This window comes from Pseudomyrmex gracilis, unplaced genomic scaffold (assembly GCF_002006095.1).
Source record: "Pseudomyrmex gracilis isolate BER0280 unplaced genomic scaffold, ASM200609v1 scaffold_116, whole genome shotgun sequence".
NCBI lineage: Eukaryota > Metazoa > Arthropoda > Insecta > Hymenoptera > Formicidae > Pseudomyrmex > Pseudomyrmex gracilis.
In genome coordinates this window covers 483,086-508,589 of record NW_018020700.1, presented here as the reverse complement: position 1 = coordinate 508,589, position 25,504 = coordinate 483,086, and the positions used below count along the sequence as shown (strand labels likewise).

Genomic DNA, 25,504 nt, shown 5'->3' with positions numbered 1-25,504 from the left:
GATACGGAGGGTTGTACTGAGTCGAAAAGTTTTATACTATCTATATTTTACTACAAAAGTCCTATTGAGAATCCTGCAAAGTGATAATTAAACTTTTCGACTCAGTATGAGCCTCTCTATTTGTCCACGAGCGGTGATACGACTATTATCGGACACCCTGTAGTGGACTTCGAAAGTTCTCTTTGTCGAAAAATCGGTTATTACAAGACGGCACAAAAAAAAGATGCTTACACTCCACGCGAACCGGATAAATCAAGTGATGGATGAGTCACAACGCCCGTCGGACTCGTGCCCTTTATCGTTTTTGATGATCGGCGCGATGATATCGTATATAACAATGAAATCCCGCAAACACCTTGACTCCCGCAATTAACGTCGTTTATTCAAACGGTTCTTAATTGCCGACTTTGTTTTGTAGCCGGTTTTTGGGGGCTCGCAATACATGTACTTTGACAATAAAAACGCGCGTGTTTTTCTCGAAGCACTCCCATTATCGCGTGCGCTTCTTGTGTTTTCTCCCGCGTTGTTGTTCCTTTTGTTTCGCACAATACCACGAAGGGTTAATCACTGTCGGTTGTTCCGACACGCGATAGGGGTCTCCCTCTTTGTGCGAAACTGCATCGCCAAATAAACGTTTACGATCGATGAGCATATGCTTAATCGACCATTCTCTTATTTATTCAAAACCGAATCTTTAGTGTAGTTAACAATTTTATTGTTTTATTTATTAAAAAAAAAAAAACAACGACGAGTTTCTGCATTGATGTTGTACGTATGCAAATCGTAGAGATTTTATAAAAAAATTGCCAGATCAAAAGCTCTTTCCCCTGTTATCAATCCTTCGTCCGTCTACGCTCCAAATGGCTTCTGGAATACTTCGGCATTAAGAGTTACGCTAACGGTTCATTATGAAGCAAGGTAGTAATATCGCACGACTGCTCCGGGCATTTATGCCACAGTATATAAACAGAAATGATGCGTGTACGTGCGGGCCGCGAGCGAGTAAGAGAGAGAAAGAGAGAGACTTGCCGGTGTGTTCCGCCGAGTTGCCGCAGTCCGATTCGATACAATCGTCCGTGGAGTATTTCTTACTAACCGTCTGTAACCTCGGAAGCCGATGCACATAACTACACAGCGGGTACAACCTTCTGAGCGGACGAGCGGCGGATTCGACCTTCCATCATGATGTTCTTGCAATCTCATCGCGCGCGCGCGCGCGCGCGAACATAATCGAAGCTCTCTATGTTCCAGCATTCGCCCACACAGAAATTCTTCCACAAAGTTATCTTTGTACAAAACGCTATTTTTTTTTTTAGCATTTTGGAGGAGATTGTAGAGATGCTGATGCAGTTTTCGATGCGTTTTTGAAGAAAGTAGGTTTTTTGCATTTGAAAAATATAGCGAAGTGACGATCTGTGTGGTTAAACAATAAAATTAAGTGACCGTTACAATTCTTCAAATCTCAGCGAACCTCTCATCTCTCAATAAAAAAAAAAAAAAAAAACAAAATCAGTGGTTTTGAATTATTTTGCTGAAGAATGCACTCGAAGTGCATTCTCGGACTGAGGAGCTCTCGTCTCAATACATAAATGCGCGGCGAGCGGCATTAAGCGCGTCACGGCTGTTAGTAGAAGAGGGCCGGATCGAGATTTTTTACAGACGCCAGAAGAGAGCGAGTTACGAGTCAAGGCCGACTGCGCAGGTTGTTCGGTCATGAGAATAGAAATATGAGCGGGTAAAACTCACGGAGAGAGAGAGAGAGAGACAGAGGCGAGGTAGGCATAGTCGTGTTCGTAATAGTTGCACACCTGAGTAAGCACTGCCCCACACGAACGTTCCGATCTCACAATAATAGGCTTCGAGCTAGTCGCAATCGTTTCTCACAAATCAGCACGATCCACCGTAATCGCGGCTGGCATGAACTAATTACAATAGTAACTTGGCAGCGACGTATGGGGTCCGGATGGAAAATAATAAAACAGAACCGCACCGATGCTCTCGGTTTTAAATGCGTTGGATATTTATGCGAGATAAAATCCTATTCAGAGAATAATAATCCCATTTAAGAATCATGAAGATACTATAGTTGCCAGATAATATAAAATACTGGATACTATCAGAAAACGAATATTTCAAATTCAATTTAATCTTCGTTTCATTCGAAATTCTCGTTAACTTTCAACTATCCGTCTCACCTGCGCGAGAAGTTCACACCGAAGTTTCGCAACATCCGGCGGGGTCTCTTTCTCGACTCGCTCGACTCTCAGCTAGCGAAAGCATGGAATCGTCGTCGATCGGGTGGCACGAAGCCGAGCGGTTCGACGAATCGAGAGACAGGCTTGCGAAGGAGAACGGAAAACACGGAGGACGGGCAAGAGAACGTCGAGAGAGAAAGAGAGAGAGAAGAAGAAGAAGAACGAGGAGAAGAGTCTCTTCTCGATGGTGAAGAGCCGGTCGGCCCGTGGGAGGTCCGCTGTAGCCGATGAGCCTCGGCTGTACAAAGTGCCCCGAAGGGCCGCTCGCGCGGCCTTTCAGAGGGACCGACAGACGGCTTACCGGTTGCTCCGCTGGCCTCCTCGCAGGCCACGGCTGAAACCAAGATATCAAGAAAGCGCGTAATTCATGCTCGCTTCTCTCGGAGGAAAGCGCGCGAGTAAACCGGGCTTGGATTATCTCCTCTTGCGACCGCTCGGAGAGTGTGCGTTAGAATTAGTCTTTCTCTAACCGGAGACTCACTATATAGATCTTTCGCGTGCGCGGAGATGCGTTTCTCGCGAATTTGAATCAACCAGGAATTGCATCACGGGCGAGCGCCGCCGGTTTAGCTCGAGAATAAATTAGTTGAAAGTAAATCTAATATACGTGCGTGCGTGCGTGCGTGCGTGTGTGTGTGCTGGATTAGCTTTCTCGTAAATTTACATAATTCAGATTGTGTGTGCTGACCAGAATAATATAATGTGCATAAGTTAGTTTGTGTTTCGATTTATTATCCTTTCGCCGTATCCTAGTCTAAGTTTAGGATTAGCTTTTCAGAACTTCAACGTGATTTTCATGTGTAATTTCTAATTGCCGGAAATTCGATGGCATTAAGATGTTCCCGCAATAATCACCGCGAGCGTGTTGATTCTCGTTGTAAACTCTTGGAATTATATAGTTCCCGCTGATTCGATTAGAATCCCGGGAGAAGCAATTTCGCGTAAATGCACAGGTCGCCGCTTCGCCGAGAATTTGGATCACGCGCGCGCGCGTGTGTGTGTGTTGGTACAAATACGAGCGAGCGTTTTTGATCTGTGTCGATGATAAATCGACGGCGATGGTATCCGGGATCGAGGTATGCAGGTGTAATAAGGTGGAATATCATAGGACGTGTACACATACACGTGACAGATGATGTATTGAGTAACGACGACGATCGTAACTCGGGTAACATAATTGTTACACAGAAAGAAACTCTCGCCGCGATAATAATTACGGACGTAAACGAGCTGTAAACGATTACTCATCATTACGTCAACGTCGACGCGTTCGCATATCGCGCTAATTCTGTCCGTTGATGCGCTTATGTAAGTACAGCGCGCGATACAGCGCAAAACGAACGATCGACAGCGGACGCGCGGCGATCTATCAGGCCTCTAATTACGACACGTCCCGACGTCGCGCAAAAGACAGAAAGAAATATCGTCCGGTTCCTCGGTGTTTGCCAACAAAAACCCGGAATATCCGACGAGAGAGAAGCCGCAGGGATGAGAGAACCGATCATCACGTAACGCTTGTATTCAAATACCAACTCGGAGCCCTGTTTATCTCTTCTCTCCTCCGGCTCCCTCTTTTCGCCGATGATGACCGCCGGGAGCCTCTCTGACGGATGGCGCAAGTACGCATCAAAAACATCACGCATCCGCGGTCCCGGGGTTTCGCGGCCGAATAAACACAGACCTGCGACTGGTTCGGGACCCCTGTATAATCGCGAGCGAAACAAGTCCGCCGCGTTCAGCGGCGAATAGCTGTACGTGTTTCTGGGAGAGGAGCTCCTTTTTGTCCGCTGTGCGTTAAGTCGGAAGGGAGGAAAAGACGAAGGAGGAGACGAGACGTGCACGTCGAAAGGTGATCGAGAAGAGAAAAGAAGAAAACGACACAACACACAATTACGCTACACTCTTATTAATATTTATTACACTTGAAAGTGTAAAAGAGAGAAACAACGGAAAAAAAACGCACACAATTATTTCTAGAATAATGAAGCAATAAATCTATTAAATCTGGAATAATTATACTACTCTGAACAAGAAATTGAAAAGACCAAAAAGGAACAAAAAAAAAAAAAAAAACGAAAGAGAGAAAGGAAACAACCGACGAAGTAGGAAAGAGCACAGCGAGAGGCTGAATAAAAGCGGCGAATAGGAGTTCGAAGGAACGAGAGAGAGAAAAGGGATAGAGGAAATAAAGAGGGAAGGAGAGAAAGAGAGAGAAAGAGAGAAGAGAGAAGAAGCAGTCGGTGAGGCGCGCAAGGGAGACTGCTGGGACCGCGCGAAGGGCAAGGCGAGGTAAGGTGGAATGCGGTTACGGTAGATCGCGGACCAGTCCTCGTACAGGTCCTGCAAGAGAGGCCCCGACGGGGCCCACGAAAAAGAACGACGCGAACGACGAGCAGCCGCCGCCGCCGCCGCGCGTCGGTCCCATCAGGCCCCGAAGATCGCCGCCGCCATTCACTACCGGACTCACTGTGTGCACGTTTATGTTAGCTGGCCTAATAAATTTCCGTCGTTTTATAACGCCGACCTTTTCTGTGCCTCTGCCTCTATATCTACGACTACCAAGATTACTCGCAGGTTCGCACCTGATTCCTCCTGCCTGGGAAAACAGAGGACTCCACTGTTCTGAAAAGCCTGGTACGATAGCGCGTGATCCGATAAGAGACTCAACGGATTCGGAATCAATTCTGTTTTAAATACACATGCATTGCATTCACATTGCAACACTAGGTATATATCTTGAAGTAACTTTAAAAAAAAAAGAAAAGATAAAAAATAAAAATCTTTTCATTGTGCGGATTGGTACGTGGAAGTTGTGTGGTTTAATCCCGGTTTTTTGAAATGAACACATGAGCGAATAACGGCTGTAGGAGATACTATTTCAATGTAACCACATCAGCTCTCGTTACGATTCACTTTCGCCAGGATATAAATTCGGCTTTACGCAAAGAGCACGAGTAATGTTTCAGCGAAACTGCGGTATCATTTCCTTTTGGGTAGTCATTTCTTAGAAGATCGAAGAAGCTCTTCTCGAATGCGGTGGGTGTTTCCTGATTGCTTGCCAGAACATCGCTCCTGTAGAAAGAGAGTGACGTATTCCCCTGCCCGAATCCTCCTGACATCATCTCCCTGATCCCATTAACTTCCCCAAATTGCTTGGCACAGCGAGAGCGCGAAAAATATTCCGCCAACTTGATTTCATCGCCCAACCTTCATTTTTCATTTAATATCACACAGCGCAACGTATAAAATATTATTTCAATTATTTTTTTTTAATTGAAAAAATTATTCTCACAAATGTTTCACTTTCAATATGAAAAGAACGAAGAAGTTAATTAATTGTTGCGAAATTATTCCTTCGTGTCATTACGTTACGCGTATACTTTACACAGCAATGTTCGTGCCCGCAGAAAATAAAGCGAGTCGAGAATACAAGACGCGGGGTACGGGAAGTTCATTGAATGCGTGCATTATATGGCGCAAAGGAGAGAGACCTCGTTAATGCCAAACTGAAACGGGAGTTTATAGCTGACAAGAATATTACGTAGAATTTGATCGGCTTGAAGTGCGCAACAACAAGAGAGAGAGAGAGAGTTTATCGACACGCAGCAAGAGAGAGGCGTGCATTTATTAATATCAGAAGTTTGATTGTTATTCATTGGTTTGTGGGGACAATTTGAATTCGCGCGTGACACGTACCGACATTATAAGTTTTTAATACGTTCAAAGAATATTTTTAGAATATTGTAATCTATGGTTGTCGATTTTAAAATTAAAAAAATAAAAAATATCAAGAATTTTACACAACATATCTAAGATAAAAATTCGACTTTAAAATATTCCAAGAATACGCTTGCGAAATTGCCAGCATCTCACTCTGGAATGTGTCTGTATATAATTCGTGCATGAATTCTCGACTTCTCAATGTCTTCATAAAAATCCCACGATCAGTGTCTCCACGCGGTTTTATTCATCTCAAAAGAAGGTCCGATCGTGTAACCACCATCGCGGAGCGAGGATGGAGCTGAGACAATGAGGTTCTATCAGATCGTCTGCCAAGTCGTGGACTGACACGACTGGAAAACCGAGATCGACCCGATAGTTTCTTTCGCGGCAGAATGCAGAGTTCAAGGAACGGTGGACCCTTGGCCCCGAAGAAACAGACGAGTCCGTAACAGTCGTAATCTCTCGTTCTCTCGTGACCTTTGTCGCGAAATCCTAATGTTTCAATTAATATCGCGCGACGCGAAGATTCAACGGATCGAGATAGGTATATATTTTTTTTCTAGCACCAGAACCACGATCGAAAAAAACGAGATCCTCATTATAGATTAAACCACGCGACATGCATACAAATTAGAGGGTGTGTGGACGTAATTGATATATGCAGATTTTGTTTCGTGATATATATATATATATATGTATATGTGATTTGAATCAAATAATATCCGGATTGCACATGTCTCTCCGTATTTAGTAAGCGGGGACAAGTGACAAGGTAACATATTGGTATTGTAACGTATTCGGTTCTGAGCTTATTACTGTGCGTTGCTTTGCATAAAAGTCATTTTGTTCGAGAATGATAGTGGTTTCTGTAATTCAAGTTTTTTTTTTTTTTTTATCCCAGCGAGTTTTAAAATAGGACTATATAATTGAAGATCAACGCGTTTTTGTAAAATTTTGTTTTAAATGGGAAGACGGTGAAACATATGAACCTTTCAAACAAAATGATTTTTTTTTCAACAGTAACAAACTTATGACTGAATATGTCACAGTTGTCACTATTTTTCTCTTCCGCTTGCTATGATTGGACAAAATATGAAGGGACATGCGCAATCCGGGTATTATTCGATCGAATCATGTATATGTAAATTCGTAGCAGACCGTTGACGTGCATTCAATCGTGTTCTGTGATTTTGTTACGAAGTAATTTTTGAGGCAATTTTTAATAATATTTTTCTTCATGAGAAAAATTAAAAAAAAAATAATAATAATAATACACACATAAACGACAACAACGAAACAACTTGCCAAAAGTTGTAGCATCATCTATCGCAACCTTTTAATTCACTTGCCGCGAGACGAAGACCAAGATAAAGGCTCTCTCGTGCGGGAACACGTGCAAATGACCTCGCGCGACACCGAAAAATAAAACTGTCCACGTGAATTATCCTGGATGTATCCAGCCGGTGTGCGAACGATGCTCGCTGGCGCGAAAGACGGATGACCGTAATTTGATTCGCGCGTGTCCTCGAATCTCCTAAGAACGAAAACGTGAGATAGAGGCATCCGGGGTACCGGGAACAAACCCGTCCGACGACTTCGAAACTCTTACTTCGGAGCGGGTGTACCTTTGTGTGTCGCATCGAAAGCTGAGGATTTCTTTCCTCGTTCTTTTTTCCTCCCTCCTCATCTCGCGCTCTCGCTCGCTCGTACGAGCGAATGATCAAACAGGAAAAGATACTCTCCTCGCGGCTCTTTAACGAGCACCTTCCTCCCTTCGTCTTCGTAAATTATGAATTATTCAGTGATTCATGAACCAAAGATGGCGGAGATTGTTGCCCCGTCGTGAATCGATGGAGCTGTTGACGCAACACGTGAATGACGGGCGATCTTGAGACTCGTTTTGGCAATATATGTCATTTAGGAAAAATGACTTCGGACACACACACACAGAGTTGTTACTCTTCTTCGCGACGTTACGTCACGGCTATGCGTTTCACTTTTTTTGTGACTCTCATGTTTTACGACAGCAAATATTATGACACCGCAGTTCGAGAAAACGAACATCTCGAGAGGATCTGTCAGTTTCAGTCAGTGGAACAAAGAGTTATTTTTTTTTTTTTTTTCCCGATCGGCTCTCGCTGACTGAACAATGCAGTGCAACCACGCCGCGGTTTCTCGGTAACGCTTCTAAGGGGAACCGGATCGGCAAACATCGGATTAAATTATAGTCTGCGGTCGGCGCTCATCTAATTCTGTCAATCAAGCGGCTATTTTTCCGGTCCGCGGGAAAAATAGCGGATACCTACTGCGGTGAGAGACCGCATACATATATATATATATATACACACGACAGATGGCCGTAAATGATGCCTCGTTTAATTAATTTCCTATTTCATGAGTTTTTCGTTTTTACATCGCGACGACAAGAGAAAACGAAGAAACAACGTCTCGCTTTGAGTGGCTCTCTCATTAGATATTCATTATAAATCAACTCGCATTCTAGTTTATTGCTACATACACGAATACTCGTTAGTAGGTACATAAACGGCTGAGACGTCGGTAAAATTTTCTATACGATCACGATTTTACGGCCGATCGATCGGCCGTAAAATGTAAACTGCTGTATGACACGCGTTATTTTTCCAGTCTTTTGATTTTCTTCCGCCGCGCATTCAACGCCAGAAAAACTGATGCAATCGCGGTAATCGTCGCCGATAAGCGAAATTGCTCTTAGTTTCGTTTAATTGCCTGCGGATAATTAAATTACCAGCTGGACTTGTTGCAGCGCGAGTCTCGCGCTATCTCGCGGGCACGAACTTACGCTAATTGGAATATCCGACATGCTGCTTTCCCGCTTGTATCGCGAAATAATGAAATTAATTAGCCGGCTTGCTCGTTAATGACAGATACATTTTTTTGACGAGGCGCATATTTTCGCGTAAGCAATGTTCGATGTTACAACGTGTAAACTAACGTAATCGAACGTTTTGCCCCCCCGTAAAAATTTGCAATTTCGCACAACTTTGTCACCCTTTACTTTTCGTAATTGTTCTGCGTAAGTTAATTGTTCGATATTTTAAACAGCGAGTCTCTTCTTTTATTCTTTATTCCGTACATGATAAAATTACTCTTCGCTGCACGACTCAGTAAACACGAGAAACATCGTTTGCGTGACGTAAGAATTATTTCGTAATATCCGACGCGCACGCGTAAGAAAGATGCGCTCATCGTCGTCGACAGCGGACGAGTGACCTAATTTTTCACTTCCCGAGCAGGATGTTTCCGCGACGGACAGGATAACGATCTTTCTTATGTTCTCTGTTCTCACAGTGCATTGTGTTTCGCGCGCCGAGCGCTTCTTTGTTCGCATTTAAATTTCAAAAACAAATAATTAATTAAAGTGAACTTTAATTAAATTGATTAATTTTTGAGCAGAAAAAGAAATGAATATTTCTTTATCCGATTTTGTCGGAATTCGCGCTTTGTCGAATGTGCCGTTGCGCTTGATATCGCGCAGGCAGCTCTCGTCCGTCGGAACCGCAGCCGACAAACAAAGAATCGCTTAAACGGTTGAGCCGCCATTTTCCGCGAACCGCTCGTTAATCTTCGCGGTCCCGAGGTACGAAACGCAGAGAGGGTTCCTCTTCTCCTCGAATGTAATCTCATTCGTACTGAATACACAACGCGATACACGACGGTGCGCTCGGTTGCGCACCGAGAGCGCAACGCAGCGCAGCGCACAGGGTCACTGTACTGTGTAGGCCGCGCGCATACGGCTAAAAGTCTGGACTGCGACGTACAGATGCGCACTGCTATACATACCGAAGAATAGTATTTTATTGGAAAAAAAAAGATGAAAGCCGCGTGTACTTGAATGCGAGCCGATTTGCATTCTCCATTCAGCGCGTTTAAGTGCAGCTTTCTTTGCTCTCGAATTCAATTTGCGCAACAGGAAGAACGCGCGCGATTTAACGCAAAAAAGGAGAAGAGCGAGATAGTCCGAACAAAAAACATTTTTTTATTCCCACGAATTGCTCTTTTTCCGATCTCGCGCTATCGTTTGGCTATCGGTGACTCGATAATACGAGCCCGATTTCCGGGAAGTTATATTAGCCATTAACCGGTCGTGAGAGCTGCGGTTAATTTTCGGTGGACGAGGGAACGCGCGCGCAAAATTCGGTAGCCGGCCGACAATTTTGTCGATAACAACGCGTTATTCTCCCCGCGGGAAATCGGGATCGCGCGCGTGAGATCGGAGAGAAGATTAACAACTCCGACGACTATGAGCGATGGGAGGCACGTTCGATCAGGACGGTAATTAATGCCGGCGGCGATCGCGATTCCGAGGGCGGTACCAAAAGGAAAGCAACGAACACGAAGGAGGCCCTTTGAAGTCGCTCATCGCCGCGAATTGCGCCGCGATGCCGCTGCGCGCTGCACCGATGGAAGCTACACACATCGCCGGCAGGAAGTGCATTGTGCCATTAGCTCTATTTAGACTTCGGCTAATTGGAGATAAGAGAGCCAAGAGTTCTACCTAGATCTCTCTCTCTCTCTCTCTCTCACTCTTCGGTTCCATACGAGGAGTTACGATTAACAGTAGTTCTGTGTTCTAAAGTGCTGACTGACACGATAAGAGAATTGAATAGAATGAGAATTGAAACAAGTCGAGAATATCAAAGATATATTTTGTATTTCACTTTTATGTTAATATTATTTTTTTTTTTATATTGATCCATGTGGAAAAAACTAGAACGATTAAGAGATTAGCGCTGGGACAACGTAAACGAGATAAAGTATCGCCCGTCTGGTTAGTGTATGTACGTGTGTGTGTGTGTCACGAGACGCGCTATAAAACTTATAAACGACTCGCCGTCACGATTTGATCGCTCGTCGACCGATTTCGATCGATCAGACGACGCTCGGCGCGATTCGAGGGAGATACGGCACGTCCGCGTCGTGCGCGCTCCGCACGTACTTCGCCTCGCATGTCGAAATGTTTCCACATCGCCTACCGGCCGAACCCTATTTCACGCCAAGTGACAATTAAAGAGCACCGGCGTGCCGCAAATCACACGAAACAATCCGTTCGACCGAGCGTTTCATCGGTACGCGTGTTGCACGCAAAGACGCCATAAATCACGCGCGCGAACTATCATCGCACGACGAACAAAACAACACGTATCTCATCCTCGTGAAGAAATTAACGATGAAAACTTTAATTCTATATTTGATAGACGAAGATAGACTCAATAGACGCGAGAAATTATTGTTTGTTATTACGTACTAAAATAAGTAATTAATTATATGCGTATTTTGTGTGAATTTCAATTATTGTATCAGAATGAAGATTATGATCGAGCGAAATTTGTTTATACAGATTTTTCGCGATCAAACGTAGTCGAATAGCGGGAGAAGAGGAGGATGCAATCAGTTTTTAATACGGACTCTATTAAGAGGTCTCAGTCTTATATTGACTCAAGTACCGAGACCGCGTCACGAGTCTTTTATTCTGTCCCGCCGAAGTGTCATCGTACGTATGTATATACTACCGTTTTGTATATGCGCATTGAACGCATTGCCTCATTGCTCGACTTGTCCGATCTTGTCGATCGATCATGTCGCGAATGAAAACTGGCGCCGTGAATGGCACTTATCTTACGTTGGCAGACAAAGGGATAAAAGCCCGAGGAGGACACTTACTAGTTAAACTCAAATGAGATTAGCGCCAATTGCTCTGACATTCAGAATGCTTGATAGTCGTTTCCTGGCGACACCACGTAGACATGTACCGGAGGGGGATGAAGCTTTGTCACTGCGTTACATCGCGCGCTCGCAATGACCATTGTACGTAATATCACTCGCGTCCCTCCGCGCGTTCAATAAGAGAAATTCTCACAGAGACGAGGGACAGAGAGAGAGAGAGAAGCGACGAGCAAAACGTGTAATTAGTGTAATTATCTCCTTCTGTTCTTAGGAGCGAACGATCGCTCCGAGTCTTCTACATCCGAGTCTGTTTCTCTTCTATTTACAATTAATGATCCTCGCGTCTTACCTCGATTTATCACAGTGTCCCCATTGTCCGCGCGCAATTACGGTAATTACATTCGTAATCTAGGCGCATCATCAATCAATATACGGGGCAGATAAACGGAGCTCGTTAGAGCCCGAAAATTGACCGTCTTGTTTATTCGTCGATGTAATTGGCCGATGCGTTGAAGGATAGGTCCGTCCGTCCGATCGATCGATCGTCGTCGTCGTCGCGCGCGCGCTTTTTTTTTTCCCCGCGTGGGTGAGCTCAGCTCATCGGGGCGACGCCGATGAGGCATTGGCAGACAGAAAGAGAGATCTCCTTGGACGTGCATTGTGCGCCGTTAGACAAGTTACGCGCACAGACAAGCGACCGCGCCATGGATGGATGGATAGATGCGGTCGTTGACAATTACAATGAATCATACACGGATACGTCAGTCCGGGAGACTCGTGCTCGGTCACGCTAAAGCCATGTCTCTCCTCGGCCACTGTCCCTTCCTCTTGTTCTTATGTTCGCGTTACGCTTACATCGGATCGCTGCCGTTCGGTTTCATCTTAAACGATCAATACGAAGTGCAACGAATAGCCGCGATAAGCGATTGCTTATCGGACGATAATTCAGCGTGTGACGCTAGGAAAGTCAGCGATATTTACCTTTCACAAAGTTTGAATTTGCACATCTCTTGAAAAAATAGTGATCTAAGATCGTTTAAAAAGGTCACACAGAGAAGGTCAAATATTCAACAAGAGTGTCATATTCGTTGTTATAATAGAGCGTATCTATTAACAGCGTGCAATAATTCTTATTCTCGAATGCGTTCGAAACCGTCTCTTCTCCTCTCGTTATCGTCTTCAAATCAGGTTTCCGACCGAGTGTCTCTTTATCAAAGTTTGCTTTTCAATAAACTTACTCATCGTAGACTCAATAGTTATATCAATAGTTATATCATAGAAGATAGAATATCACACGCTAGCGCGGGCGATAAGCGGCGGATAATCTATTTTTTTCTCTTGGGCGAGCTGCGCAAGGGTGAGTCTCTTGCGGCGACCCGACTCTCTTTCGAGATAAAGATTTCCACAACCCTCGTCTTTCACGGATTACCGCAGTTACAACCATGTGACGTGGGTCAATGGAAAAAGTGCCACATATGTCGAGCGGAGAGAAGATGTTTTTTTTTCCCTCTTACGGGAGAGAAACGTGTGCATGAAATCTCTTCCCGGCTCGGTCTTTCTCTTAACGGGCGAGAAGGCGCCGGCCAGCCCGCCCGCCCTGTGTGTGTCGAGAGCGAGAATGTCATCGCGTGACTTACTGCAACGTTGTGATGTGTTGCTTCCTATACCACGTGCTCGCCATTCTGGTCACGGCCGCTGTGTCTGAATACCAATGGCGAGCCGTCGCTACATGGTAGAATACGTGAAGTGTCAATAAATTGCAATAATAACCATTTAGGAATATTCGAAGAGCATATCTCCGGCACAAAAAGGACCCGACGAAAGTGCAAAGAAAAACATCTATACGACAAGACATCTGACGGAAAAACGAGATTCAGATTCTTTCTTTTACAAGGAGAGAATTTCGGCTATTACTCAATTTCGAGGGAGCTGCGCTTTCTCTGGCCGGCGGGCGATCCGACTTTTCTCGGTAGGTGACGATCTAACGCGCGACGAGATCTGTGTGAAGCAATCGTGAGAGAGATAACCAGTATCGCGCGCAGGTCGAAGCAACGCACACATATTGGATATAGAATCCTCGTCTGCCACACGTGCTGTCGAGTAAGCGCGCGCTCTTGCTTGCGTACACACACACGGCACGTACATACACGTGTGGGCAGATGGTGCCTCGGGCCTGTTTGCCCACACGATCTCTCGGACGATTCTTGCGGTGAACTCTCGCGAGAATGGAAGAAACCCGATGTCGATCGTTGCGCATTTATGGCAGCCGCGATCGACCGTACGCGGCAACGACGAGGTTGCTTCCGGGCAACATTTTTCTGGACAATTTTCCAGATCTACGCAAATTGTTTCAAAGAATTTTTTTTCTGTAAAAAAAAAAAAAGAATCACGTGTTTAATAATACTATATTTATGTGTGTGTATATAACCATATGTTTTTTAACTAACGATGCGACATACCGAAAATTGAGATTCTGGTTTTTTTCTTCGAGACTGCAACACTACTGCCGTGCGCCACTGATAGACGCACTGATAACGCGTATAGCCGAAAACAAAAATCAAGCAGCGTCGCGGGAAAACAACGAGGCAAATCGAGACTGATGATTTTTAACACGCGCACATTTTATCATACAAAGATATTTTTTCGTAGCAAATTTAACAGATTTCACCGTGTAATATCTAGTGACATAAGAATTACCTTTTTGAACAAAAGCCTTGGAAAGCCGCCACTGTTTTTTTCATTTCTCACGCGTCGTTGCGGTGGTTTTAAATCACCGATCATATGTGATAATAAATAAAAAGAATGTAAACCCGCGAAAGACCGCGGGAGAAAGGATAATATCGCGAAACGGATTTAGCGCGTTTCCTATAAATTCGGTCTTCACGCGCCATTATTTAGTCTAGTTATTTTGAACGGATATAGTCGGGAAAGGCCGATTTACATAACAACAGTCTAAACTCGCGTAATTTACATTTTCGTTTCCACCCAACTGTTCTTTCCGTCAGCAATGCACGTTGCTCTCGTAGATATATGTAGAATATACGCTACGATGAAAATCGATAATGGGTCTATCTGCTCTCAATCTCTTTCTCTTTGTGTGCGATCGCGTTAAATCGAAATAAAATAAAGAACGCTGATAATTCTTCGAGAGATTGGTTGTGGTACGCACATATGTGAAAAAGTAGAAATATATGTTTTTGAAATTGGCAAAACCTATTTACGCACGAGAGCGTTGGATGGATTCGTTTCGATAAAAAAAAAAAAAACAAAATGAGAGAGGAAGTTGCTGCACCGTGACGACCGATACTTCCGTTTGGAGCGTGAGCGCGCCGCGCGGCACGGACGAAAACTCGTCGACAGAATAAAAGTTCTCTCCACGCCGGAAGTGAACAGCCGTTGTACCATTATCTATTTTGTATTTTTTTTTTTTTTTTTTTGTTATCCGTATACGAGCTCGCGCAGGTGTGGGTGTGGCCCGGCGCTGTACAAAACGCCTACGAATATTGCACTCGCACGCGGCTCTAGAATAATGAATGGCTGTGCCGCGACAACAATTTTCACACCATGTTCCATTTCACAAACTGTAATATTGCGTGTCTGTGTATACGTATCGATTGACCTACTTCAGCTTACAAAATATGAAGTAAGATTAAACGAATTTTAAATTATTTTATTTATCAAATACGTTGCCAGAGAAAAAAAGAAAACTTCTGCGCGGAACGTGTATATCACGCAAGCCGAAACGTTTTTTTTACAGGGGTGAACGCCGCATTTTCGGGCGAAAGGGTTCGACATGCAAGAAACCATACGAAGTTTCTAGAAAGAAAATATCTAGTGTCGCGCGCGCATAGGGGATGTGTTCCCATCGCAAATGAAGAGGCTTCTTCGCTACAATAATCCGTCGAGCCGTATAAGTAGTTTTTCTATATACAATACATTTTTAACGCCGAGTTTGTAACATTAAATGTGTCTTTTCTCAAGCGATATGATCGCTTCTTTCGTGAAATCTCAATTACTTTCTCATTACTAATTCATAATTCGCGGTACATAATATAGGTGATTTTATTTTTAAGTATGTATAAAATTTTAGATTTTAGTTGGAGAACGTTGCGATGTGCTTACACACACACATTTGTCTCACTTTCCCATTCGAATCTACGCACGATGTGATCGAGACATTCTCACGAGTATTATCGATGGTTCCCGGGTTTTTAACAACCTGTCGAAATAGTCATTTCCTCTCGTTGTCGTTGCACGTCCGCCTTCGAAGGGCGCGTATATACGAGTCGGATATGCTTTTTACTCTCTCTCTCTCGCTCCAATTGGAGGCTCGCACGCTCTTTTACCGAAGTGTCGACCGATTAATGACCAGCGCAGCAACGTGCACTCAACGCGACCTTGTGTAAATTCACGTCGACTTGTATTTATATATGCCCGGCTTCCTCTCCCGTGTCCGTCATGTCGCTTATCCAAACAGCGGCGAAGGCCGAAAACTTAATTTACGGCGCTGTTATTCCGCTCTGTGAAATTAACTACCTAGCGTATGTCTGCAGATGGGCAAAAGGGCCGTGACACGTTAATTAATCCGCAAGGATAACCCGATCTCTCTTGAGAACTTAACGATTTCTTTGCGTAAAACAAATTTTACACAAAAAAAAATAAAAAGTTATATTAATATTCTCTTTAAAAAAGGAATTAACATAATAGACAAATACAAAGCAGGGTCAAAGTGCCGAATAAAAAAATAAATAAATAATGTCACAAAACGTTGCAATAGAATACTGACATGATTTTGAAGTTTGAAAACATATATGATCGCGATCGAAGTTTTTCGATCGCGTTTATTCCGACTCCCGTTTCGATATCTCGCGAAGCGTGACGCAGCGCGTGGGTGTTTAAGAAGTTACGTGCCGCTCTCGCGCAGCGCGAACCTCGACCCCGTCTCGCTTGTCCCCAATTTCGAAACTTAACCTCTCGACAAAGTCCCGCGCTAAGTGCTGCCTAAGTTAATCGCTTAATTAATTCTCCCGGTCCGGTCGTTCGCATCGCTTTCACCCAATTAACCGCTCTTCTCCCTCGATCCCACTCCTTCCCTGAGCTGCGAATTCGAGATAAAGTACAGTTTGTGTAAGAACGGAGACCGGGAGGTAGGGAGCAAGAACTGTACGGCTTTTACGCCACGCTACATGTGCCCCGCGCGGGATAATCATTTAAATGGATAATTGTCTGCTAGGAAAGAATTGAAGAAGAAAGAGAAGGACTGTCTGTGTATCGCGGCGCGCGCGGACAGACAGCCCCTGTGTCCGACTATCGTCAAAGTGAAGGAGCGCAATTTAAGTAATTTGCATCGCGTGCTACATACGTATGGCGTGCACGTGGTATTTTTCAAGATGACATCTCAAGTAAATACGTTCAATGACGCGACAATCGCGCGAATGTAGAGAGTGTCATTTATAATTAAAATAATAATTTCTGTTGTTCAACATCTCGAGGTTTTCTTTTACTTACAAAAGGAATTCCAAGAATGACGAGAAGAACCTTATATATTAACGTTTATTGATCGTCACACAATTATTTCACGTCGTTAGCACAATGTATTCCTTTGTCTATATTATTATTCGGGGAGAAACTCCCCTTCCCCTGATTGTACGCGCGTATATACTTTGCTTTTACGCGCGTCTAGAAATTAGGGAAGCGATGTTCAAAGTAATTATCGCGTCTTCGTGATCTTTGTTTTGCTCCGCGCAATCAAGGAGCAGAGATAGATTCACAGCGTCTCTCATTAGAGAGACCACTCTCGAAGGTTTCCCTTCGACTTGTGAAATCAAGAAAGACGATGCAAAGAGACCGACTACGGTAGGGAAACGAAGCGAAAATGAGAAAAGAGGGTACGGTTTTTGGTCGGTTGAGTCCCAAGGTTCACCCGGCTTTACTACTCGAGAGAGCGTGTAGCGTCTCAGTTTCCATACGAGACGTATCGCTTTCATAGCCCCAACGGAGACTCTATAACTTCGCGCGTTGTTGTCGTCTACGATAATAACGGGTTTTCCCGTCGGGCAGCGATAGTGCCAATTTCGTCTCAAGTCGGCTCAAGTTTCACCCCGAACCGCAAAATGGATCTTAGCGAACATTAACCAACAAAAGCGTAGCATTAAGTTGAGAGAAAATCTTATTGCTAGAAATCTCACGTAAAACTCGCGCGCAAAATGTATACGTATAAAGTACAAAAAATAGTGATAACGATGTAAAACAATAAAAAATGTTTAAAATTAAATTTCACAGAAAGACAAAAGATATTATTTATGTATAGAAGATGCAAATTAAGTATTCGATCAAATTCAGTTCGAATTATAATAATATTTTAAAAAATTTGCACTTTCAAATATTTCGCTTAAAAAATACAACCCAAGCGCCTTAAAGTCCGTTTCTTGATAAAAAATTAATAAGTAGTTTTTATTCTATCAAGAGAATGTGGACGCGCTTCAACATTTAATTACAGATACGCATCGCGTGAGAAACAATTATTAGGGTCAAATAAGGTGGCGCACGATGCACGGATAGCGATAAGCGGAAGGTCAAACAAGAAGTGGGAGAAAGTCCCGCGGGATGCAAAATTATGTTTGCGTTTCGGCTTACTCTCCAACTTCCTCCTAGTATCCGTATACTATATGTACGCGAATTTATACGTCGTCTCGTGTGTGCGCGGTACCTGCGCGCACAATCATAAATCGTGAACACCGCCACGAAATTCAGCCCCCCGCTAGCGTACAACACGGCGACCGCCATGAATTATAGAGTGATAGCATCACACAGGCAGCAGCATCACGGGTCACGTTACGTCACGTAAAAAGTTTCGACCGTAAAATGGCGGTCGTGAGACGCGCCCGTGACCGTTGCGCGAGTCGACACATCACAAAAATATTTTACCTCGTGATGTAATTGTCATACCTGAAAAAAACTGACTTTTTTTTAGAGGGAAGAGAGAGATGTCTTCGTACTTTGTATTTGATTTTTAAGATTAATCTCTTACCGCTCCGCGAGTGACAAATTGTGTGTATTTTTAATTAGAAGAAAGTTTTAATTAAATTTGCGAAAACGATACGAGACTATCATTTTCTGGTATTTTTACGAGTTGCATGAATTTTATTTTTAAAATTTATTTGATTTTTTATTTTTCTGTAATTACAGTAATGTTTGTTTCGAACAAAAGCGTCTGAGACAAGTGTAATTAAATAAATAAATATGAGATTGACAGGTTATTACTCCGGATCTTGAACAAACTAGAGAGCGTTATTGGTAAAGACTCAAACATCGAAAGTTTTCTCTGAGCGCTGTTTTCTCTTATCGTTCAATTACCTCAAAAAAAATATTTACACAATTCCCGCAAAACAAATTACGAATTTGTCGCTCATTGCTGGATCGATCGTATTTCTTTCTATGTTTCTTTCATGTACATCGTATGCCACGATAAGATATCCGAGAAAGAGAGAGAGGAAGACGTTGCAATTAACGTAATGTAATCGAGTCTCGAAAACATCATATTATTTTTAACATATTTTTTATATTTGCTCTGACGATCTTATAGATAAAGTGAATTCAAATAAATCTCCTTTGGGAATGCAATGTGAATAAAAAAATTGTGTGTACATGTGTGTGAACGCAACGTCCAGCAATAAATTCGGAAACGCACATAGCGCATATGTTTTCGTCTTGACAACGCTTCCGCGAACGCTCGCGATCCGCGTAATCGAAGGACCGTAATTTACGTTAATACGTATTATCGAAGATACCTTAGCGGCGTCGCGCGCAGAACCTGCAGATTTGCGTACCCGAGAGGGTACGTCGAACTTTCTCTCTCTCCTCCCCCCCTTCTCTCTTTCTCTCCGTACGGGTTCCGCGCGCCTATATTAAGCGGCCCTTGACACTGTCGTGCGCGCTACCAAGTGCAAAGCAAGCGCGTCGCCGACGCTTTTAGACGAGACCGACGAGCTTACCGAGACAAAGCTCACAAGACGTTCACCGGCAACGTTCTCATCCAGTGATCTGTTCACGAGAGAGTGTACGTGTGTATGTGTGCACGTATACGTATGTATGTTTAGGGAGAGCCCGGACTTAAATATAACTGCAAGGGTGGCACACTCCGCGCGATATGCTCTCGCCAACCACTAAACCCTGAAATAGCTCTCTCGCCCGTCGTCGTCGCCCCTCTCCTTCTCTCCGGGCTATGTGTGTAGACATTACCGCGTTTATAGCCCTCCGAATAACAGATTATAAAATCCCGTCGGCGAAACCCCCAAACTCACTCCGTCTATACCGGCACACCCTTTCTCGAGGAAGTGCCTCCGTGCGGAGTGATATATTCGCAGTACATTTACCGTGAAAATACTTTCCGCGCTAGTGTGCGTTCGTTATCTCTTCGGATATATTTATTATTCTTTAACGTTTCGTACGTTAAAACAAAATCTCCAGTCAAAGATTAGATTGTAACTGAAATTTTCTAATATAACAAAAAATAATAATTAAGGAGTCTAGAGTTCTTTGTGTAATTTATATATTTTTGTACATATAATAGTTTTAGTATATTAATTACTACTATACCGTTTACTTCTACGATTTACTTTATTTCCGCTGACGGAAACGAAAAAATACAGGATATACTATACGTTCTATCGGACACCGTTTGAATGTTTGTTAACGCTAATTTATTACGCGCATGAATCTTTTACGACGCGCGCGAATATAAAATCACGGTTGGCGAACCATGTTTCTCGCCCAAGATGGACTCCGCTGCATCTCTCGCGGTCCATACCATCGCGTGTCTCGGAAAAGTAAAAGGGTAAAGCGCCAACGCGAAGGGAGACACGACGGGCCGGGACAGGCAATTAGCTTGCAGAAATAACTACTTTCCATTTCATCGCCGCCACGAAATCTCCTTTCGTTCCTCGCGCAACGCTATTACATACTTTGGTATAAATTTTCGAGCTACACATCGAACACGCTCGTTGCGCGTAATAGTGTAAAGTTGGTAATTTAAATCCCAGACTGTGCTTGCGCGTCTGTTCGTAAAATGCAGTTTAACATTCGGGATATTTTCGGTCGCGTAAAAAAAACGCTTAAATTCGCGATTTTCTTAAAACGGTTCGAATCACAGAAGAAATGTGTAATGGTGTATGTATATATATGTATACTGCATTTGATTTAAAAAATGTAATGGCATCTTCAGAGATGCTCTGCTGCGTATTCAGCATCGCGCGCGCGTTCTGGACAATACACCTATATTTCTCGGTGTATGTTCGATAAAAATCTACGCGCGATATTCCATTATATCGCTCGATATAGTATATATATATATATATAGATTGCGTCTCTTTGTTCCGTCTTGCGTTTGCGGGAATAAATCCGTGCGCGTCCGTGGCATTACATAAATACTCGCAATCTCGCGATTGCATCTCGAGACACGTCGAGAAGGCGAGTAAGTATGTTTAACCCGCAATCGCGAACTCCGGCGTGTTTAAAGGATTCCGCTGTTCGCGCCGTTCGAGGCACTTCGCTAATGAAATGTTAATGAGAGTCAGAATCGCGCGAACATCGGGAGCGGATAGTCTCTCTCTTTTAAAAGTTTCAATCCGATCACCGAATCTCGGTCCGGATTTTGTTCGTACGTTTAACGTTCCATCCCTTTTATATCGAGGTTTGCGTTTTTATTGTCGATATTTCTGCTCAGTATTCGAACACATATCGCATTCAGAGATCGCAATTCACGCCCGTCGCGATTCTATTCAAATTTCTTCAGGATTGATCGTCACTTTAAGCGCGAGAGGAGAAAGCGCGGTTCTCTCGCTGGCGCGCCATTTGCGCATAATTCGCGATTCGTCTCCCGCCACGTCCCGCCTCTTTTCCGCGTTGAAGCTTCGTTGGTGGGCTCTCTCTCTCTCGGGTTGTATCCGCATCACACACGTCCGGCAATCTCATCGCCACGCAAGAAGAGCGCTCGTTGAACGACGCTCTCTGTGCGTCTCGAGCGCGCGTAAGTCGGGTGGCGTGGAGAGTTTCGAATGAGACAATTTATGATACCGGCATGAGATAGCTACGAACACGATGCAGGCGCGCATTATCGACCCGCGAAGCACATGTTTTTCTTTTTCCATGGGAATTACTTAGCTATATAAAAAGCTCCCTTTCTCATTGATTAAAACAATAATCTTCATGACACATTCTCGAGTTTCTTTTTTTTTAAGTAACGTTAACTTCTCAAAACGAGTTAACTTTGAAAAAATGTATCGAGAAAAAAAACTTCAACTCCAGTTTCGGTTTTACGCGAAATTTGATACGAAATTTTATGCGCCGCGCCTATTTCATGTATTATGCAGCAATCGGGAATACAGCCGCGAAGTGCTCTCGCGCCACATCAACAGGAATTTAACGATATGCATTACCTTGTGACACGGATGCCGAAAGAAAGATAGAGTGAAGCATACGTACCTGAAACAGAAAAAGAACAAGCAAGTTTGTAGAGTATAAAAATAAATAAACTTCGCTCGTGTAACTTTCCCAAGGTGAAAAAAGTTCGCTACGGTTTAAAATGTGATCTCGCTATTGATATATACGTATGTACATATGTATATATATATATATATATCTATATATACATATGTATGTGCGGAGAAAAGAAGAGTTACTATTCGCTAACAAGTAAAATTCATTTCTGCGGAGACTCGCTTGGATCGGATCCAGCGGCGCGTAGACACGAATGTGTAGAGGGTTATGCGTTCTCTCTCGTTCTTGCTTTCCCAAATTGGTCGTTGCCTTTTAGCCGTTGGAGTGCAGCCAGTGTCACTTTTACATCGGCCATTTCCTTTTTCTCTCTTTTCGATCCCGTAATAATGTTCGCGATAACACCGCAGTTGTTTGAGCAAAAAAAATAGTCGCAGTTCTCGGAAACTTGTCTCTGAACACTCTTTGAGACTCTCTCCGAAAGGATTACACAGCGTTAATATTTTTTTCCGAATTTAAATCGCGCGGTTGCCCAATTTCATTTTGTTAATTATAAATTCATATCTCTTTCTCGAATACTTTCTAAATCTAGATAATGAAATTTGACGCTAAATTAACACCCACGGTCCTCAATAATTTATTATTATTATATCGCTTCGCTGCGAACTTGTTTACGTAATCTTAAGCGACGTGATGCGATTAGATAACAGCGTGGCTCGACTGGAGGAGGAAATACCCGCGCTGTTGCAACAAGCGCGATCTTTCTATCGTCCTCTCTCTCACACATCTACAGACGTAACGCGAAGTTCCCGAAAACGATTCCACCGCGGCCATAAAAGCCCAAGTAAGGAGTCATTGTTCCAACACACACGCAGGAGTTCGCGCGCGGCGTACGTTGCATATTTATGCGACGCCCACCTCGCGTCTCTCGCAAAACGCATCGCGCCGGTTATTAAAGGGATAATAAAGCGTATTATCTCCCGAGAGAAGGAGGTTTACACGATCCGTCCTCTCCCGATCGTAAATGCCGGTCGTGTATTGTACGCGAATTGTTGGGCAAAAATCATTTCGAATTTTACAGTCCGAACACGCAACACGGAAGTGAGATAATTGACATCTTAAGCAGCATAAAGTGTAAATATATAAGCGAACATATATAAAAACTGTGCGCACTTAATGCGTCACATTCTCGCCGAGCATGCTGGGCGCGTTGGACGATAAAAATAATCTCAAGTTTCAACGCGAACAAGTTTCAGAGCGAAACGTCGTACGTGAGGGATGTAGAAAGACTAATCAAGAAATCCGCACTCTCTGTTAATTCACGAACAACTAGCGGACCTCCCACGTGTTGTATCTGATAAATGTGCCGGGGGAGGATGAAGAAGCGATATCGGAACGCACACAAATGATTGTGCGCAAAGGTCATTGGATGCACGCCAGATCCGCATTTCCTTTCTCGTGAGATGAATACGTCGACGACTAAGATGGATCGCGCAGTTTTTTTCCCGGCGCGCTGACAGACGCAATTTGCATGAAAAACGAAATCTACGAACATTTACTTTCCATATTTGAGCGTCGCGCGCAATCGAATCGAAAGTGTACGTAAATAAAAGTGATGTAATAAGATTGCTCGATAGACGACACTTGAAACTAGACATTTTATCATTCGTCATTCAACTCTGTGATTTTTATCGAATAGACATTAAAATATTGAAAGAGATAACGGCTTAGAAAAATATACGTTGAATGCAAATAAAAAATTGGCAACAGACCCAACACGGTTATTGTTGCGTATATTATTTATTAAAGAAAATATAGTCGTGTCGACATCTGGTTCATGTCCTTCCCAATATAAAATAAAGAAATAGAAAAAAGGTTATTTGTATTCATTTTATCAAATAATTTTTGTTTTATATAACTCGAGTAGAAAAATGTTAGATCCGAAATTGTTGTGGAATGAAACATTAAAAGCTTGATATACTCTTTTTTCTGATTTTAATAAAAATTCATAGATTACATGTTTTTGTCTTTATTAAAGTTTTCATTAAACGACGCGACACAAACGTATCTGAGATTTCTGAAGGTACACGTGACGGCTACGAGGTTTCTTATGAATGGAAACATGATGGAGCATCTTGTTCGCGAGAAGATCCAATTTGCAATCTGTTATCATCACAGTCGCGACAGCGTGCCTGAACTATTTATCACGCCGGATACATACACCCCGTCCCTTCCTCGTTTCATTACACGAAAACGCGATGAAGAACGAAAAAGAACGTTTTTCATCATAATAAAACACGGTTTGTTCGCGACGCGTATCGCGCGTGGCAGTTATTTCGAACCGAACAGAAACGCTCGGTTTTGTTTCTTCATTTTATCGTGCCGATCGTAAAGCTCGAATTTCAATCACACAATCTCCATTCCCGCTCGCTCCGAAATCCATAAACTCTTTCACGTACTTGGACCGTTTCTCACGTACACGCGACACTTTTTGATGCGATTTTATTTAAAGATCTTTTTTATTTTTCTCGCGTTGGGGCAGCATTCAAGCGCACGTTTTCCCTCGATTAAAACGAGATAGAGATAATCAATTTCAGTATATCTATCGTATCGTGTTGTGAATCTCGCGATCATCAACGACGCGCGAGAGCCAAAGATATATATTTTACGCGAAAAAAGATATTTCGATTTGTTTCTCCGATCCATTTTACGCGAGTGATTCACGCGCGAATTATCTCAAGAATCTTCGCGGTCGATCCGCGAATCAGGATTATCCTTTGCGCGCGCGTCGCACAATCGATATACCAACCTATCTACCTACCGTGCACGCGTGCAATTTCGCGTGCGCGATGTGCATGCGAGTAAACAGCGCGCATACGTTTATCCGGCAAACTGGTTCGCCCACCCAGGCTTTAAACCGCCCGACGAACGCGAAGAATCACGCGCTCGGGGCTGCTTCTGTCCTCTCGCGAACAAGCCGATTCACGAAATTGAAAGGCGGTCTTACGGGCGACCGTTCATTCGGAAAACTAGATACGCGCCGCTCTGTTTAGAAACCGTCTTCTTCGCGTAATCGCATAGACGGTTCTCGCAAATAATAAATGACAGAACAAAATAATCAGGAGAGTCGTTTCGATAGAGTAGTAGAACTCGAGGTTTATTCCAGAGAGGTCTGCATAATTCTCATTTCTCTGCGAAACGATTGGAAAAATTGCTTCATCGATACAGAGAAGGAAAGAGGTAAGAAATAGACGAGGCGTACTAGCGCTCGTGCGGAAAACGCTTCGGCGAACGTTCGTTCTCGTCGAGAGAGCAATTAGAAACGC

The 25,504-nt window shown here is 43.5% G+C and overlaps 1 protein-coding gene across 1 annotated transcript in view; it reads right to left on the bottom strand.

The window, feature by feature from the left end:
* The window catches only part of LOC109856368 (serine-rich adhesin for platelets), a 59,799-nt gene that overhangs the window by 9,890 nt on the left and 24,405 nt on the right, over positions 1 to 25,504 (bottom strand). The window lies entirely within an intron of this gene.